This window comes from Corvus kubaryi, unplaced genomic scaffold (assembly GCF_017639235.1).
Source record: "Corvus kubaryi isolate FWS band 111438036 unplaced genomic scaffold, C.kubaryi_AGA036_p1.0 37398, whole genome shotgun sequence".
Classification (NCBI taxonomy): Eukaryota; Metazoa; Chordata; class Aves; order Passeriformes; family Corvidae; genus Corvus; species Corvus kubaryi.
Window position 1 is genome coordinate 51883377 of NW_024581137.1, and position 18484 is coordinate 51901860.

Consider the following 18484-nt stretch of genomic DNA (forward strand, 5'->3'; position numbering starts at 1 on the left):
TCCTTTCCTTTCCTTTCCTTTCCTTTCCTTTCCTTTCCTTTCCTTTCTCCTTTCCTTTCCTTTCCATTGATTTAGGTCATCAGTTTGGCTACAGCAGACGCACTCAAGCACTCAAAACCTTTACTAATTATTTTGTTTGGACGATAACTATAAATTCTATTTGTTCACGCTTAAGAATTTAAGAAGCCCCAGATGGACTCTGGGTATTATATTGAAGCTTCCATGTCAGGTATTTAGGTTTTCACTGCTCTAAGGAATTGGCTACCTCTGCCAGCTCTACATCAACATACACAGCAATAGTTCAGTGGCAGCGTGTTTTTGATGAGTTGAGTGATAGTTCCACAGTATCAATTATCTTTAGATTTGTGGAGCAGAGCAGAGGAAAGATGATGAAGCAGACTATAAGAGCTCTTAATGCAGAACTGCAGAATGTATAATTTAGCATTTATTTTATTGCCAGCATTTTCTTTATAATGTGTTAGTGCACAAAATCGCCTATCAAATGCATTAGCAAACAAAAGCTATATAAAGACTCCTATAACCAAAAGGCAGCTTATGAATAATTCACATTTCCATGCATTAGGAGTCATCCAGATAAAACACATAAAGTGCACTTAACTTGTCCCTACAAAAACCTATAAATTATATGAATAATTATATATATATAATGTATATAATATCAACATAATATTTCAGTTACCTTAAAGGATAAAGTTGCTTTCTTGGATGACTTTGAAGACAATTTGCAAGCTTGCTCAATTTATGCTGACAGTAATTGCTGTACAGCTGCCTGATTTAGACAGAGGGGGAAAATGGATGCACTGTGCAAGTTACAATAGCAGAAGAAAAGCTGCTGGGCTACCTTTTGTGGTACCATTTGTACTCATTGACAGGACTACTGCCAGCTGTTCAATTATCTGTCCAGAATACTCCAGAATACACAGTGCTTTACTGGTGACTGTATTTAGAAAGAAAAAAAACCTACTTTTGACTCATGTAGTACTTAGCAGTAGGTAAACACACATTTATTAGATTAACATGGAAGATTTGGGGAGTATTTCGAAATTATGGTGACAGTAGAAATTACATGTTTCATGCCCAAAAATATAAAAGTTATCAAGGAAATTATGGAGTACTCTGATTCTACACAGTTTTTGGTCCATTATCAATTAGAAAATAACATCAAACTACACCTACAAGCCTGCAAACACAAAACCACAAGGTTTTGTGTGCTTGTAGAATTAGCTGTACATATTCAATTTCAGAGGTGTTTTTTGCTTCCACACTGAAATCCACCCCTGCATTGGGGTAAATTAAAATGCAACAGCCACGATTCATGGCATTACTTCTGTGGGTTTCAAATTTTGCCAAGAAACCTTTAAGCAAGCACCAATCTACAACAGTAAACGATGACAGACATATCAAGTCATCAATGCAAGTGAAGGGAAATGAAATGGACAATTGTGGTTACAGGATTTAACCTTAAAACAGAGGTCACACGGCCTATAGAATATATAAAGTTCCCCTAATTATGGTTTTTGTAGGATGCAGCTCTTGAAAGAAGTGAATCATGGCTCAAGATGTAAAAAGGGTCAGAAATTTTGTATTTGTGCTCAGCTGTATAACTGAGACAGCATACAGCACAGACTGGGGACTCTGGCATAGGCACAGATCCCCCTAGACACATTCAGGACTGCAGGGCATTAACATGCTTCTAGGTAATCAGGAAATATTGCCATTATCCTCAGCTTACTTTCTTCTTTGGGACTACAGCTGACTAATTACCACAAAATAATTTAGGAACAATGACAGCATTTCTCAGTGCTCATTGTTTGAGAGCAAGTTCCTTGATGGAGTAATGAGCAAAGGCATACACTAATCACCTGTTAACTGGCAGGGTGCTTAAACATCATTTCATCTTGCTCTACAAAGGGTTGTGTGCCTTTGGTAGACTCAAGGGTTGAAGGCTGCTGAAAATGGGATCCAAATCTCTATTCAGTTAGAATCTCACATGATACAGCCTCATTTCCTTTTGACTGCAAATATTAAAAATTTATGTCTTCTCTTTCACCTTGTGATTTTTGGGTAGGGTATTTGTGCTCTAGAATGAGTGTAACAACAGCAAAATTAAGATGCCACATACAGAAGTCACACAAATTATTTTCACACTGAATATTCAAGAAAGATTTGCTATACCAAGCAATCAAGTCTGGGTTCTTTCCAGGATGTAATTTTGCTGTGCTTTACTGAGGGGAGCACAATAGGGACTAATTCTGCTCATCTGCCCTCAGAGACAACATATTTGTGATTTAGAGAAGCAGATCTATTACCAAAGTCTGTAAAACTAAGTATAGGGAAGAAGTTTGCTTGTCGTCTCTTCATGTGGCCCCAGAACACAGAAGGCAAAGAGCAAAACAGTGAACATTTTGTGCATCTCCAGCTTTACCTCATCTTTCAGTTGCTCCCTGCTTACAAAAGTTTTGCTCTACCTTTCTCTTTGCCACTCTCCAGCTCTCTGTACAGAGAATCTGTCACAGACAATCCTAAACAGTTTATGAATTGTTACCTACATCCCCTCTCACTGCTCTTGCTTCTGACTGTGGTTGCAAACTCAGCTGAGACCCTGCAAAATATCATCATGTCCTCAAAAACACTAGAAATAGGATTCACAGAACTCCTCAGCAGCTTCTTATCTTTAATCTGATTTTTTAAATCCAGGCTTCTAATGATTTTCTGGTATGACTATATGTATGTGTGTCTGCCCTGATCAATTTTGGACTTGTGGCTACTCAACAAAATTTGACAAAATAAAGTTCAGCAAATATATTAAAAGTCCCACAACTTTTGTGCAAGTGGGCAGCCTGGCAGGGAAGACAGATGAGAGTAAATCTCTGTACAGAATGAAGTGATAGATGACAAAATGCAATCATGGTAGTAGGCACTGGAGAACTTACTCCAGAGATCATCCACAGCAGAGAGGATTCAGAAAATTCTCTGACTACAGAACTAGAGCTTGTAAATAAAGAAAATTCATTTTTACAAGGTTACTCAGATACACAATACTTGGCAGGGAAAATCCTTAATCTTCTGTTGCAAATAAAGGATGCACTTAACCTTTACAGAAGACATTTCACTTGCCTTTACTTTTTTCTTTGTCAGTGAATCTGACTTTTAGTTAACAGATGAATTTTATAAATTACATAACCAAAGAGTAAATGCTTAGTGCTTATTACAGAGTGCAGAAAATAAGACACAATTGGAGTGACTCTCTGAAATATTTCAGTGAGATTGTCAGCTGAGGGCTTTTGGTTTTTTGAAAAGTGCAGGATTTGGAAAATTGTGGAAGGCTCTAGGTCTCTAAAAGTAAAAACCACATATATATCACAGAATAATAGTAAAACCTATTTTTAAACCTCTGGTCAGTGTAGGAACCTTCTAGTGAGTATTTGTAGATAGTTGGTAGGTATGAATGCCATGGATAAGCCAAACATAAAATTATGCTGAATCCTAGAGGGTGCATTTTTAAAAAAGCTACACTTCCTTCTGTTAGTCCTGCTGTTATTGACTTGGTACATGTGGGGTGGGGTTAATATACATCTCTCTGTTGGTGACCCTAACAGAAATAACAGTGGGGCAGATGCTGTATTCCTTTCGCAGCCCAAATTTCTATGGAAATTCCTCCAGCCACAGAGTCCTAAAACTCTGATTTCCTTCATACTTGTGTAGAAAAAGTATCCCTATTGCACACAGTGATTCAGCAGAGAAATTACAAGATTCCTCAAGATTATCTTAGCCTGTTATTCGCCCAACAAGACAAAATGAGAACATTAGGCAAGTCAAATTTTGCTTTGAGGTAGAGATTTTTCAAGGGTGTTTCACTGTCGCTGATCTATGCACAAATCTAATCCTGATCACTTCTGTGTCTAAACCTTTCTCCCACCTCAGTGGATATTATTTTCCCAGTTTCTTTGTGCAGTGTGGGAGTGTTATTAGAGCAAAGGGACCCGTAGCCCATTGGTCTGGGGAAATGGTCTGAGATTACAAAACTGTGCAAGGAGGTGGTGACAACTGCAATGCAACCTCAAACCAAGCACCTCGAGAATAGGCTCAAACCAGCAGTGACCTGTTTTTCTTGATTAGATTTTGCAACAGCAAGATCAGACAGAATTGCAAATATAAAGGCATCTGTCAGGAAAATGAAGTCTCAGTATGGATTTCAGTGAGTCTGTAGCTGGAACAGGAGTTTTAAAATATTTATGGGACATTCACAATTCACGAGTTATAGGACATTCAACTTATCAAAATCTCCAAACAGATATTGGAGTGTGCCTTCTATTTTAGAAATACATAGCAATTGCTTTATGGTAACAACTGAAGTATGAGGATACTGGGAAATAAAACCCTAACAACCCCCAAAACAAGCAAACAAACAAACAAAACAAAAAACCCAAGCAAGCAACCAACCAAAAACCACACCAAAAGACAACCAAAAAAAAAGCCCCAAGCCATAAAAGGTTATTTTGTCCCTGAAAAAAAAAAAAAAAAAAAAAAAGAAGCCTACCACAGGTGCTTAACAGTACCTCTACCCTAGTGTTATTTTAACTCTCTGCTCAGGCATCACTTCACCTTAGCTGCCTGCCACCATCCTTTAATTTTGATCAGACTTTTCTGAAATCTGGCTTGTGGCTGTGATGGAGAACAGCCTTGATACAGCCCGAGACAAACTCCAGTCACAAGACTGGGCTTGCACAGCCTTGGGAAATGTAGCCTTAGGTCTCAAGCACAGTGTTGGGGCTTTGAATGAGACTACTGCAAGTGCCGTGTGCCTCTGGAGATGGGAGTAGGATGGTGCTGGTCTCTTGGCCAAACGGATTGCAGAGGCCCAACTCCATTGTGAGAAATTTGCAAAACCAGAACAAGAGGGTTTCAACCCCTTAACAGGGTCAACTTCTCTTTCCAAGTTCCCTATGAATTTTGCCATGCTCGTGTACCCCAAGCAGCACCACTCATGTATCTGATCTCTGCTCACTGTAAAACCTCTCTTTGTGTCCCTGGGTTATGAAGCTTTTTATTCTCTCACCCTGTGCCAGCCCACCAGCTACGCTGGTTGCCCCAATTCTGTGTCCTGTGGCCTTTTTTCAGTGTCAGGGTGGTCTTATGACACTGCATTTGACAGACACCTCCTCAGTGCTAGGGCAAGAGCTGAACACTGACATTGGGGCTGGAGAAATGCACAGCACAAAGAGAGAGCAGCACACAGCAATGGCTCGTGTTACACATCCACACTGATCAGAGCAGGTGGGGATCCTTTATAGGCTTCTCATGGACAGGTGGTTTTCACACTTCAATCATTCCCTCACAATGTGCAGATTTTTTGCTTCAAAGGTTTGGCAGTGTTGAAAAGGGATTTTTCAACCTACACAGAGTTCATTTAAGTTAAGAGAGGTTCATCTTCCCCAAGTTTGTACTGCTGGAATGGCTTTGCTGCTACAGTGTTCAAAGTTCTCTCTAAACACCTTTTGGTGAAGCAACACAGCTCTCCTCCCTGAGGAGGACTGCTGCACTGGTAAATCCACAGCCATGTGTAGTGTGAATGTGGGGTTTTCATGTCTGTGTGTGTAAGGAAATATATTTATGTGTATATATATATATATATATACATACACATAAACAGAATTTAAATATTTAGGGACTCCACTTCTGAATTACATTCAGCACCAAGAACTCCAGATCTATGTCAAACTGCTATTTGTATATGTAGATGTATGTAAATTCTTTGCCTTTTTTCTATTACTCCTCCTGCCCCCTGTATCAAGTTTGTGAGCATAAGAGGAATCCTTGCCTGCAGCACTGGGCTTGCAATGAGGGGATTTTGCTATTTATGAAAAGCCCTTTTGCATGAGCCATCCCTCAGCCAGGGTTTGGCTGAGTCCCAGGCAGGCTGGAATTTCAGCTCCATTCCACTGCAGGGAGGCCAGAGGACAGATTAGGGTTGGTAAGTGAGTAATGGACTTTGATACTGTGTCAAGCCATGTAAGAAAGTTATCTGAGCATGCCAGGAGATTATAAATGAAAGAACCACTTCAGAGATGTGGGAAGAAGAGACCTGTGAGACTTAATGATCCAAAGAAAATCCATCTTCTAGTTAGGAGATGAATCCTTAGATGACTGACCTAAATCCCAAATAATTCTGAACAACGGCAGAAAGACTGAGCTAAGTGCAGTCCTATCATTTAATCTTAAGTCTTTCTGTAGTACTCTATGTCTTACTGAGCAAAAGATAATACAAGGAACAACAATCAGATATCCAGAATAATGTAACGATACATGAAGGAGCTTAGCATAGGCAAGTAATAGCTGTAGGCTTCATTTGCTCTGTTTAGTTATGCTAACAGAAAATAAAGATTTCCAGAAAAGATTAGAAGCAAAGAGATTCAAAAGAAGTGGCCTGGAGCTTTCCATAGGCAGAAGTCAGAAATCCAGCTGAGTTACAAATCAGTGAATAAATATATTCATTATCTTACAGAGAGAAAAATCATATTAGCAGAACGGGTATTTGTTTACCATGGTTGTATTAAGATAATTTAATAATACCATATTTAGCTGCCTTAGAGAAATTAAGCTAACTTCATACAAGTTTTAGAAAATAAAAGGCAGATTGGTTTGTACCAAGTCGGTATTCCTCAGCATTGAACCTGCTTCACATCAGCAGATGGCCTGAAACTTCTCATGAATCTTAACATAGACCTCTGAACTGAGGTAAGTCAGGAAAGATTTTCTCCACTATTAAGTTACCTGGTTGTTACTGTTCTTTTCCTGTTCTGAATTTAACAAATTCTCTTCTTTTTTACATTTATTTTCTTTATCACTTCCTATCCACCTAATCACACATTCACATATTCTGTGTGACTGTAATGCATGTATCTGCCACATCATCTCTGTATGACCATCTACTAAGAATGTGAAATTCAAAGTAAATTTGTATTTGCTAGTTCAAGAGCTCCACTTCCTTAGAATCTCATGGTTCCCAACTCATATCTGGAGCCTTCACAGCAAATTGCATCCTGGTGTGCTATTTGACTGATAAAGGCACTTTCAGACTGCAAACCATGGGCAGGTTCTGAAAGCCTTGCCCAGGTCCATCCCTTCTCTTCCATTACAGCACATCTCCCCACCTGGTGAAATGCCACTCCAAATTACTCTCCATGCCAGCCCTCTGGGCAGGGACACATTGAGGCTGCCAGGAGCTGCTGTGCCAGCCCCCAGCAGTGTGGTGTGATTGTACTTCATGTTTTAATGCCGATTTTGCCCTCGGTTCCTTTGGGCTGGAGTGTAAAGGTGCAGTTTTCGAATCTAGAAGACTCGTGCAAGGCATCTAAGCCCATTTGTAGGCACTCACAAACGAGCTGGTTTTGAAAGGTGCTGAGTAACTCCATTGCACTCAGCAGTGGATATTCACAGCTCTGGGAGAGCTTTACCATCTTTTCCAAGGAGCCTAGCCTGGAAAATGAGGTTTGCCTGCCTCAGTGGACTGCTTCAGGATTAATTACTGCTTGTGTCGTCCTGAGAAATTTCTAAATGAAGGGCTGAGGAATGAATTTTGCCATAGGTGGTCTAAGAGATTGGTGTCTCTGGACCCATCCCAAGCACTCTGCACAGACACTGTTTCTGCTAAAACAACATTAGCACTTCTTTATCAAAGCACTTCTGGTTCAAAAAGGAATTAAGAAACTTATTTTTTTCCTAAGAGGCATCAAGCTAAAATCTAATACAGTCTGCAAAGCAGTTAGATGCAATACCATTGCAGGCTCGTGAAGGCTGGAACTCATTGCAGCTGCTGCTGTTTAGCCTCACCGCGTAACACAAAAACTAGAAACTACATCTCTGAGATTGTTTGCCCTCTTGTCAAATTCAAAGACTATTGGATCTTGGGAATTCGTGAGGGAAAACAGCCCCAGCCACTCCATCATTCAGACCACCTTCTGAGTGATGCAAGACTGTTCTCCTAAATCAATATTTTAGTGTTTCGTCTAGGTCAGTTGAAAATTTTTATATAATAGCAAAGGGATTTAGTTCCATCTCCTGTGAAATATTTTATAGCTGAAGTGATGTTATAGCAGTACAATTTGCTTTATATTCAGCATACATTATTCCATTTAAAGTTCCAATCCATAAGTGTAAATTAGACTCCAACTTGTTATGACAAATATTTTCTTGTTTTCCTCATGTTTACATCTTTCCTAAATATGTAAACTGTTATAAACTCACATCCACATCACTTGTCGTTAAATCAAAGTAGTTTATGCATATTTTAATGTTCTTTCTTACACTAATTGTTCCAATCCTTTGATCATTTCTTTCACTCTGAGTGTATTTCTATGAAAGTGTGCTGAAGGAGACAAAAAAAAAATTCACAGCAAAAAACAAAACAAAGAGACAAACATGATCTCTGGATTTGATATGGTAGGAAGAGAGGCCAAGGGGATCTCTTCAAGATATTTTTAGAATCACTTTTATCACAAATCAAAAGGTAGAGTCCTCTTTACTTTGTGCTGGTGTACAACAGGAAGACAAGAAATTATGTGAGGAGAGAATGAGGAAGGAAAATAGGCACAGTTTAGATACCTGAAGGGTACCAGCAGCAACAGAGCCACCCAGCATCCCCTGCAAGGCAGAAATCCTGGGCACCAGGCTGAGCTCAGACCTGCTTCACCCTGAACACTGCTGGTGGGACTCCCACAGGCCCCTGAGCACTCAGTGACAGGGAAGAGGGAGCAGAATCACCATCAGGGCAGTCCCAGCAGTCAATGAAAGAGCCTGAGAGTCTTTAATAATGAATTGCACAGAGCTTACTCTCTCTGCAAAACCTTCACGAGGTGTGTCTGGCCACTCAGACGTGGCCCTGGGAGCACCCCAGTGGTTTTAAAGTGCTTAGGAGCAGAAATATGAAAAATGTTCTCTGTTTGTACTATTAGAAGTAGTGGGGAGATAAGAAACAGGAGGAAGACTTTCCACAGAAACAAATAGCTGATCTGAACCAAGAAAAAACAAACAAAAAAGCTAGTTCACATTCAAAAGGCAAAAATTGATCGAAGAAGAATCCATAAAGAGTTTATAAGTCACCACAAATCCTATGGTTTGTGGGAAAATAGCCATGAGTCTTTAAAGAAAATAAATCTCAGCTTCATTTTATTATTTTATTTCTTTTAAAATAATCTGAATTTTTTCTAAGTAATATATGCCATTATTGCTTTATTTTCTGAGCAAACAAATGATTCTGGCAGGTTTGACAGGGAACACAGCTACACCTAAACACTGGAAATCTGTATGTAACATCTATTTAGGGCACCTCTGTGAAGAACTAAGTGTCAAAAACTTCAGTCCACCCTACTGTGTTTTTCAGTTGCAGCTATCTATCAGTGTTCAAATACTCCAGATGGGATTGCTCTTCACCAAAAAAAAGACAATGCAAGAAGACTTTTTGCCCCACCAGTTGCTGTACACATCCTGAAACTGCAGCAGGTGTGGAGAGCAATATCCCATCTCCTTATTGTCAATCAAGTTACTATTTCAGAGATACTTATTTCTCAGGAGCAGCCCCACAAAGGCAGTAAAACCTGAAATTCAGAGAGCAGCCATAAACCTGCTTCTTTTGTGTGGTCCAGCAAGTGCTTGCTCCAAGCTTTATGGGGAGCAACAACAGGACAAGAGAAGGAATGGCAAGAAATGCTCACTAGAAACCCTTTCCAAACTCTGCACGGGTCAGATCCTTCAAACCAAAAGATCTAAATTTTAGCATTCTATTGACTCCTCAGCCAGGAGTCTGCCCATATTCCCAAAGGCAACACTAAGGCCTTCCTCCCTCCAGTCATTCAGCTCTGTACAAGTCCAAAATCTAGATGGGAATATGATCGTGGGGTACACCAGCATAACTTCCTTTTTTGTCACTGCACCTCTTTATCCTGTGAGAACATCAGTGGGATGCAGCTCAGCTACTCTAATGCACTAACACAACAGAGGTGTTCAAAACAAATGGGTACTTTTAATTATAGAGAGCTTTCCACAACAAAAAATTGCTTTCCCAGATTGTTGAGACTGGGTCAACATATTAAAATAGACCTTTTCAGTCTCTGAGGCTGACAGAGTTAAGCTAGATGCTCTCAAATGAATCCCAGAAGGTCTCATCTCCGTCCACTCTCCTGATTAGGTATCTGTGCCCTCTTGGTCTTTTCACCAGCAGGAGGGTTTCTGCTGACACCGCTCAGCTCCAGATGTTGTTCTTTCCTTTGTGCAGAAAAAGGAAAGAGCGTTTCCTTTTTGTCAGTGAGCAAGAATGATGGAATTAAGTTACCTCAAAAGGGTGCAAGAAACCTCCCTTCTTTCCCCTTGTAGGTATTAGAAGGGAACAGAGTCAGCATACAGAAGTATTTTTCCTGCTTGCCTCCCATATGAGCTATTTGGAAGCCAATGGTAATAAAAGGAAATCATCACAGGAGAAAAATGTCCAGAAATTCAACAATGGTATGGCTGAAATGAGGAGAAAAGCCATCTAGGAACTGCTCTGGTAGTGAAATGGAAAGGAAAAATCTTCTGGATATTAACTTTAGAAAAACCGTCCAAAACTCACTGGAGGGGAAGGAAATGACCACCTTCCTGACCAGTTCTCCAGATTAAGATAACTTCAGCCTTGGCTGGAGACCACTCTGATTTTCACCATACATGAGGTGTGGGCAACAGCCAGTCATCCTGCTGGAAGACAGGAACTGGTGACACCTTGCCACACAGCACCCAGAGTAAAAGGCAAAGAGAGTGAGTCCTTAGATTTCAGCAGACACCAAAGTCTGCATGAACAAATTCTTTATGAACTGAAAGATGTGCCATTTTATTTACTGCCATCAGAAATCATTACTTTTACACGGCTTTTACACTCACCAAATTTGTGCGATTATGCAAACTTCTGCATTTGTGGAGGCATTCTGAATTATTAGCACCGCTTCTCTAATACATGCAATCTTTTTGCCAGAAGGACACCACACCATTAATTCTGTACCCTCTCTAAATGCAGCAATTATCTACCAAACAGTTATTCTGTGCCACGCTTCAAGGATACTTTCACCTTGCCACCCTCCAGTGCTGTTGCTGGGCAAAAGAGGAGAAGTCACAATTACCCTCTAGGGAAAGAGGGTCAAGAGGAGTCCCAGGACAATTTCACCATTCTTTAAAACAAAAAAAAAGAAACACACACACAAACCCCAATAATAAATTATTATAAGTAGGCCTTTACTGACTGTGTTATTTGCCATTACATCCTGCACATTGGTTCCCATGAGTATAACCTATAAAATTCTCAGATTAAATATTCAATTTAGCAGGGCACATGCAAATTAACCAGCAGCAGTGTTTCTCAAGTGCCAGCCTGGACCAGGCTCACATACTTTCTTGCTTATGTAAGCTATTTGTGGCATCAAAGATGCAAGAGCTCTCGGGTGATAAACACTTGCCCTCCACTCAGAGGAGGCAAACTCTAACTGAATTGGGTAAGAAAGGCCTTTCTCAATGGAGATGCCAGAAAAAAGGGACAGGGCTGCTCCATGCTCAGCCCTTTGTACTGGGGAGGGGTCCAGTTGTGGTGCCAGCAAGCTCTGTCACAACACAGCCCTGTTCCCACAGGGACTGCTCACCTCTTTGAGGGATGGGGAGGTAGCAGGTCTACCAAAAGAAGATCTGCCTTGTTCTGGGACCATGGCCCAGGGATGAGCAGGACAACCCATCTCTCCCAACAGGCTCTCAGAGGACCATGAAATTGCCGGTCAAGAGTCACTCTGTTCTCAGACAGAGACATCCCCACATCCCACCAGTGAGGAATTCATTGGTTGTATTAAAAATATGTGAGATAGGAGCTTTCTTTTGACATCAGTATTTTGTTAGTCCTTTAAACACAGGCACTAAAAAGTCCATATTTTTTGCATAAACAGATAATTTTGCTAAATGTAAATGCATTATTACATTCAGCTTTTGCCCCATTGACACTTTTTGGAAGACAAACCTGTTCACCAGTTTGTTTGGGGTTTTCCTCTGCTTGGAAGAGGTTAGGTCCTATTTAGGAACCTAAATTAACAAGCCTAGACTCAAACTCCAACATCCAATAGTGCCATACAGACCCTTTATTTCAATAAACTCCAAGACTCTACCAAGAAGACCATTGTGGCTGTAGAAAATGAATCAAAGGCCAAGTCCTAGCTCCCCATTATTGCTTTGTTGGTGCTGAGAAGCTCAGTCCGTGCAGTTTAGGATGTGCTGATGTAAAGAATAGAGCAAAATGAGACTGAGCTGTGGTGGGAAGAGGCCCTTCCACCCTGAAGGTAAATAATGATGATCTTAAAGGTCCCTTCCAGCCCAAATCATTTTATGGCTCTATGAATGCAAAATCAGACAAGTTTCTCATGTTGTCCCTGAATAGGAGGGCTGAATTCTAGTGCTGTTCTCCTCCTCTCCCCTCTCCTCATTATTTTAAAATAAATTATATCAATTATGAATATGTTGCACCTCATTTAAATAAGAGCAGAATATTTGAAGCTACCTCTCTGTGCAAGCAATGCAGCTAACTCCCCATGCCCCATGGCTGTCAAATAAGATGCCTTCATACAGAAGATCCTCAGCATCTAAGACTTGAGCCATGGTCACTATTGGAGGTCTGCTTATGACTACAAGGATTTTACTCCAGAAACCTCAGATCTCATCATTCACAGTGAAAATATTGACTAGAAATGCTAAAGGAAATTTCCTACAGCCTGCTGTCACTGCTAGCAGTGATTACACACAGCCATCAGCACAGCATCAGTGTCTTATGAGCAGATGCACAGTCAACTTCTTAGCATGGTCTATTGTGAAAGGAGAATCACAGGTGAAAAGTGATTTACAAAGAAGAGTCAAGCTGGAAATACTCATTTTCATTTTCATTTGCTTGCTCAATTTTCCATTTTAGCTTTAGGTTGCTGAAGTGTTTGAATTGCAGTGTGATATTCTGAGAGCATAATTTCTTTTGTAAAAATTAGGTTAAAATGCTGTCCCTACATCCTGTGCTATGACATCAGGATATCTGTGCTACAGACATCCTGATGTCATCCCTGGTATAAAACAAGCAGCCTCTCTGATATCTTCAGATGAAATAACCTGAAAGGAACTTGCTAAGGCAGCAAAAATGTTGGGGGTGAAGGGCTTTTTAACTCTGGGAGGGTCTCCTTTGCAGTTTATTGCCAGGGTTTTACATCCCACAGGTGAGGGTGATGAATCCAAGTCCATCAGAGGACCACCTTTAGGTCCCTGGTCTGTGTAGCTATGGCTCAGCTACATCCCAATCAGCTCTATCCAAAAGCCTCACAACACTGCCAGGACAATGAACACCTAATGCCATTCAGTTTTCAACAATTTATTATTTTTTTTCTGACAGGGCAGTAAACATTTATAGATATATTTAATTTTATAGGCAGTTACCACAGAAACCAAAAGAATTCTTGCCATGAATGGAATCACTCACCTGAATAAGGGTTTGCAGGATCAGTGTGTTAAGTTTCAATATTGTTTTTTATCCACAGGAGTTTGCAAAATTCAAATGGAAAGCAGAAGAAGCATTTTGAAATAGCATGTCCTACATTTGTATCTAATGTTGCAGTAGGATGTATTTGTAGATTGCTTTACCAAGTCCACTTAAAACCTTAAATCAAGCAATTTAAAGCCTGCTCACTGAGATTTGCAAGCATGTGTAAATTCTCTAATCCAGTTTACACTTAACAGCTTTACCACACTTGAGAGTTCCCCTGCTGACCTTGGGGAATGAGCAGTAAAAGAACATGAAGTGAATTGAGTAGTTCCCATATTGAACCAATACACCACATACTAATAGTTAAGTATAATTAGAAACCTTATAAGTGCTATAAAAGGAGCAATATATAGCAAAATCTGTAATGTACATTTCTATTGATTTATAGGGATTTTTTCACTAGCTTTGCAACACAAAGGACAGTCCCTGAATAACTAAGACCAGTATAACCAAACTCATCTTTGCAAGGAAGACCTCTGTAGGTAATTGTTATGTTCAAGAACATATTAAAATGTTATGTTCAAGAATGTAATAAAATATTTTCCCTTATTATTTTAAATCAATGCAGCTTGTTTTCAGCTACCCTCACTAGTAAAATGCATCACACAGAGAGCAACAAATGGCCAAATGCCTCCTGAAGGTGAACATTTGACCTTTTCATAAAGTCTCATAAACAGAGAGTTATAAGTGATTGATTCAAATTTATGTGCAATTGGTTGGTTTTTAACAGTTTTCTTGGTTCACTTCTCTGAGCACTTTCCAAGTGAGCCCTTTGAGCATGGCTGAGTCCTGGGCCAGGACAAGAATCTCCAAGGGGAGAATGGTGGAGCCTCCTGATTCAGCCATGAGAAGTCTTTGAAACTGCAGGACTTGAAGTAGACATGGCCAAACCCTTCCCCAAACACAGGAACTAAAACCCACAGAGAATCATAGAAACATTAAGGCTGAGAAAGTCCTCTAAAATCATTGAGTCCAACCATTAAGCTGACACTGCCAAGTCCACCACTAAACTGTTTTCCTAAGCACCACATCTAAACATTTTTTGAACACTTTCAGGGATGGTGACTCCACCACATCCCTGGGCAGCCTGACAGCTCTTTTGGTGAAGAAATTTTTCCTAATATCCAATCTAAACCTCCCCTAGAATAACTTTGGTCTGTTTTCTCTTGTCCTGTTTCTTGTTACCTGTGAGAAAAGAGCTGACCCACACCTGTCTACAACCTTCTTTCACTATTGCTTCTTACCTGGGGACAAAGGAGTCAGAGGGACTGGAGCTGGTCCCAGCAGAAGTAGTGCTGCTGTGAGTTGTTCCATCCAAATTTCTCTTTCCTCCTCCTTTCCTTCACCTGATCACAAAGCCATCAAAGGGAGGAGAGGAGAAAGCAAAGAGAGAACAACAAAAGCAGAAATCTTGACCCCACTGTTGCCCTCTGCCAACACAACAAGCAGTTCCCCCAACCTATCTGCCCCCCCTGTACCTCAGATTTGGCGGAGGGAGGGGGGTCTCTGTCCTATTTGCTCCTCTCAGACTCCATTCCTACCTGCCAGCACTAACCAGATCATCCTCAGGAAGGTCCCCGCTGCTCAAGTTGCCAGAGAGCTGCTCCGCCTCTACCCGGGCAGGCACCCATGGGTGCTGCAGGCTCATCCTCTGCTGCAGGAAGGGAGGATGTGCTCCCTACCAGGGGACCCGGAGGCTGCCCAAGCCTTTTCCCACCTGCCTATGCTGAGGGTCATCCTCAGACTTTCAGGTGCCTCCTCCCTCTCTCCCACTCCTCTCCCAGTCATCCTTCCCCCATTAATGCCTGCTGCAGAGGATGGGAGCAGCATCCCGGAAAATGGAAAGGGGGGAGTGCACTAATTGATGGACTTTTGCACCCCCATTAGTCTCCTGTTAAAAGCTACTAGAGGGAGAGGCAGAAAAGAAACCATCAAGAAGTTTGCTGAGATGCACATTCCTCTCCTAAATCCATCTTTGCTCGTTCAAATCTGGGGCCATCAATGCTTACATCAGTTCTTGCTTAGGCAGAGCTGCTGCAGGATGCTCTGACACAGCACAGCCCAGGAGAAGCTACCCTGCAGACTGCAAGGAAGAAATGAAATTCTCCAAAAAGGTTTAAAGCTGCACTGTATTGCTGTCTGATGGATGTATACAGGGGGCAAGGAGAATATAGGAGCCCATACAAGCTGGAACTTGCACTCATACCCTGTCCTCAGCACTGAAAGGGCAGATCACTGCCACTCGAGGGAGGGGGAAAGCCCTAAAATCTGGACACACATTCTGTTAACAGCTTAAAACACTTCAGCCTTGTTGCCTTTAAGGCTGGGGCTCAGGCCGTAATTCTTTTAACATAAAATGTATTTTAACAGCACTGAAATAAGACATTCTTTTTGCATCTCAGTCCCTCAGTCACAAACCACCTAAAACAATATTTATCAAGATAAGTATTTAAGAATCAGAGAAACTTAAAAATTGCTCCAGAATCAGTGCTTTTATACCAATTTATAGCCTGAAATACAAAAATTATGAAGTAGGAAAGTACAGCTGCCTGATGGAATCAGTGACAGTTCCAGGAGATGCTCCTGAAAAGAACAAATTGCTCCAGCCCACTACCATAAGCATTTTCCAGAGCAAATTATAGGGATTTTTAAAGAAGGCATATTTGCTTCAAACACTTACCCTGAAAGGCCATAATAGGGTTTTATAGCCGTCATAGTCTGTTGGGTCAAAAATGCATTAAATAAACCCAGAGCTTAAACACTTACAGGTATGATGGATCACAATGAAGTGTCCTATTAAGTAAATAATGTCTGCTCCAGACATTTTCTAAATAAAGGTTTACACGAGAGGATCACTGGCTTTGAAGTAGCCATTATATACTTTCATATCAATTTTCATGTTTCCATGGCAATTGCTTTACTTTTTTATTCCTAATAAAACTCAGCAAGGTGGTTTTTTCCAAGCTTGGGGGAAGTGTTAACCAGATGTCTCTGCATCAGGAAGAACCATTACTAACAAGGTCTCAAAACAGCCCAATACCTAAGGTAAATATAACCCTCAGTCCTCATCATAGCCCAGCATTCCCATCAAATACCATAATCTGTATATTGCTTTATAATGACTGTAGGTAGATTTTTTTTTTGAGCAAATGCACTCAGAATTGAGTACAGATTGAGTGCTTATTGTTTCTGCTTTTTTGACCCTATACTTCATTTCCCTGTTTTGTTTTGTTTTGTTTTTCTGTTAAGTTTGGCTTTATGTCCTTACTGGGATGAGTTGGCTCTATCTTCAGGAGTGTAGAGTAACTTCTCCAGCAGGAGTGCATACCCGCCGAAAACTTTGGAAGATTTAACTGTCAGTGATATATTCCAACCCTTTGGAGATCGGCATGAAACAGGGGCCAGATCAAGAATTAATTAAAAACAGTGAGAGGCTTCCCGTGGATGGCAGACACCTCTGGAGAAACAAAAGTGAAGTTCCCCTGCCTTTTGCTGAAGGACATTCTATTTAGTGTGAAAAATGACAAATACTTTTCAAGCAGTGCTATCTTGGAGTGTATATAATATTTCAAAAATATCTTGAAAGCTTCATATTTTAATAAACAGTTCCTACATCCATTTTTTATTAATATGTTTTTAAAAGAGGAGCAGAAAATTAACAGTGTGAGTCAGATCATCAAGCAGGCATAAATCATCACAGCTCCACTGGTTTCAACTTATACTGCTTGTGAAAAAGACTCTCTATACCTTTCTGGAATCACAGAGTGAATTCATCATCCCCAAATAATTAAGGATTTAATTTAATTATCTGTTAATCTCTTCATTTTATGACTGGCTTCTGAAGGATGGCAAGAACTGCAGAGAGCTATTGCAAGGGATGTTAATGATAAGTACAGTGTAAATCATAATTTTGATATATCCATAAATACTGAGCAAGTTAAGTGCTGAGAGTTAAGTGGAGGAAGGGAATGTGTGCCATATCATAGACATGTAATCTCCTGCATAAATATATTATGGCTTATTATAAAAGCACACTCTGCACAATATAAGGTCTAACCCTTTTGGTTTAATCCCAAGCATAAAAGCCCTCTTTGAGATTTTGATGTGCTTCTATCCAGAATAGTTTGAAGTAGGAAAAAAGGAAACAGTAGTATTTAAAACTGACATCTGATTCTGCAGAAATTTAATTTTGAGCTATATTACCCTGAAATACCAGGTACCACAATGATGGAATAGGGACAAATGCTTCAGGGAGAAGAGCAGAAAAGGCATCAATTAAAGGATGCCTAATAGCCTGCAGCTAAATAGCTTCCACAAATAGGAGGTAAAGGACAAAGTGTTCAGCTGCACCACAACATACACGGCTATATGCAAATAAAATACTTCTATCCAAGAAGGACATTTTGTCTCTCACAACTAAACCGCTCCCAGAGCCCATTTAAGTACCGTGCTTTGACTACAGTAATTATCTCACGTCACTTAATATGATATAATATCTACTTATGCTTAATGGATCTGTTTTAATTTCTAAGGAAACTGCCTGTTTGCACAAATGAAACTTGTATGATGATTAAAATATAATTTTCACTCAAGCAGTAACACTTTTTAACAAACAAAACCATAAACAGAGATGTTACATCTATTTGAAGACAGACTTATAAATGTGAATATCCTCTGCTACTCAATGCCCTGACTATAAATTGCTGTATATTATGGGAATTAACCATTTCTCATCATTGATAGAATAGCAAATCAAAGCTAATTTAAAGTAGTCTAATCAATGTTATCACTAAGCAATTCAGCTGAGCTTCAGATCAGGGAAAATACATCTTATTTAACTAATAATGCAACATAATTTACATAATTAACTGATACCAAAGACCC

The 18484-nt window shown here is 40.2% G+C and overlaps 1 protein-coding gene across 4 annotated transcripts in view; it reads right to left on the reverse strand.

Moving 5' to 3' along the window:
- Positions 1 to 18484, reverse strand: part of DPP6 (dipeptidyl peptidase like 6) — a 538482-nt gene that overhangs the window by 288261 nt on the left and 231737 nt on the right. The window lies entirely within an intron of this gene.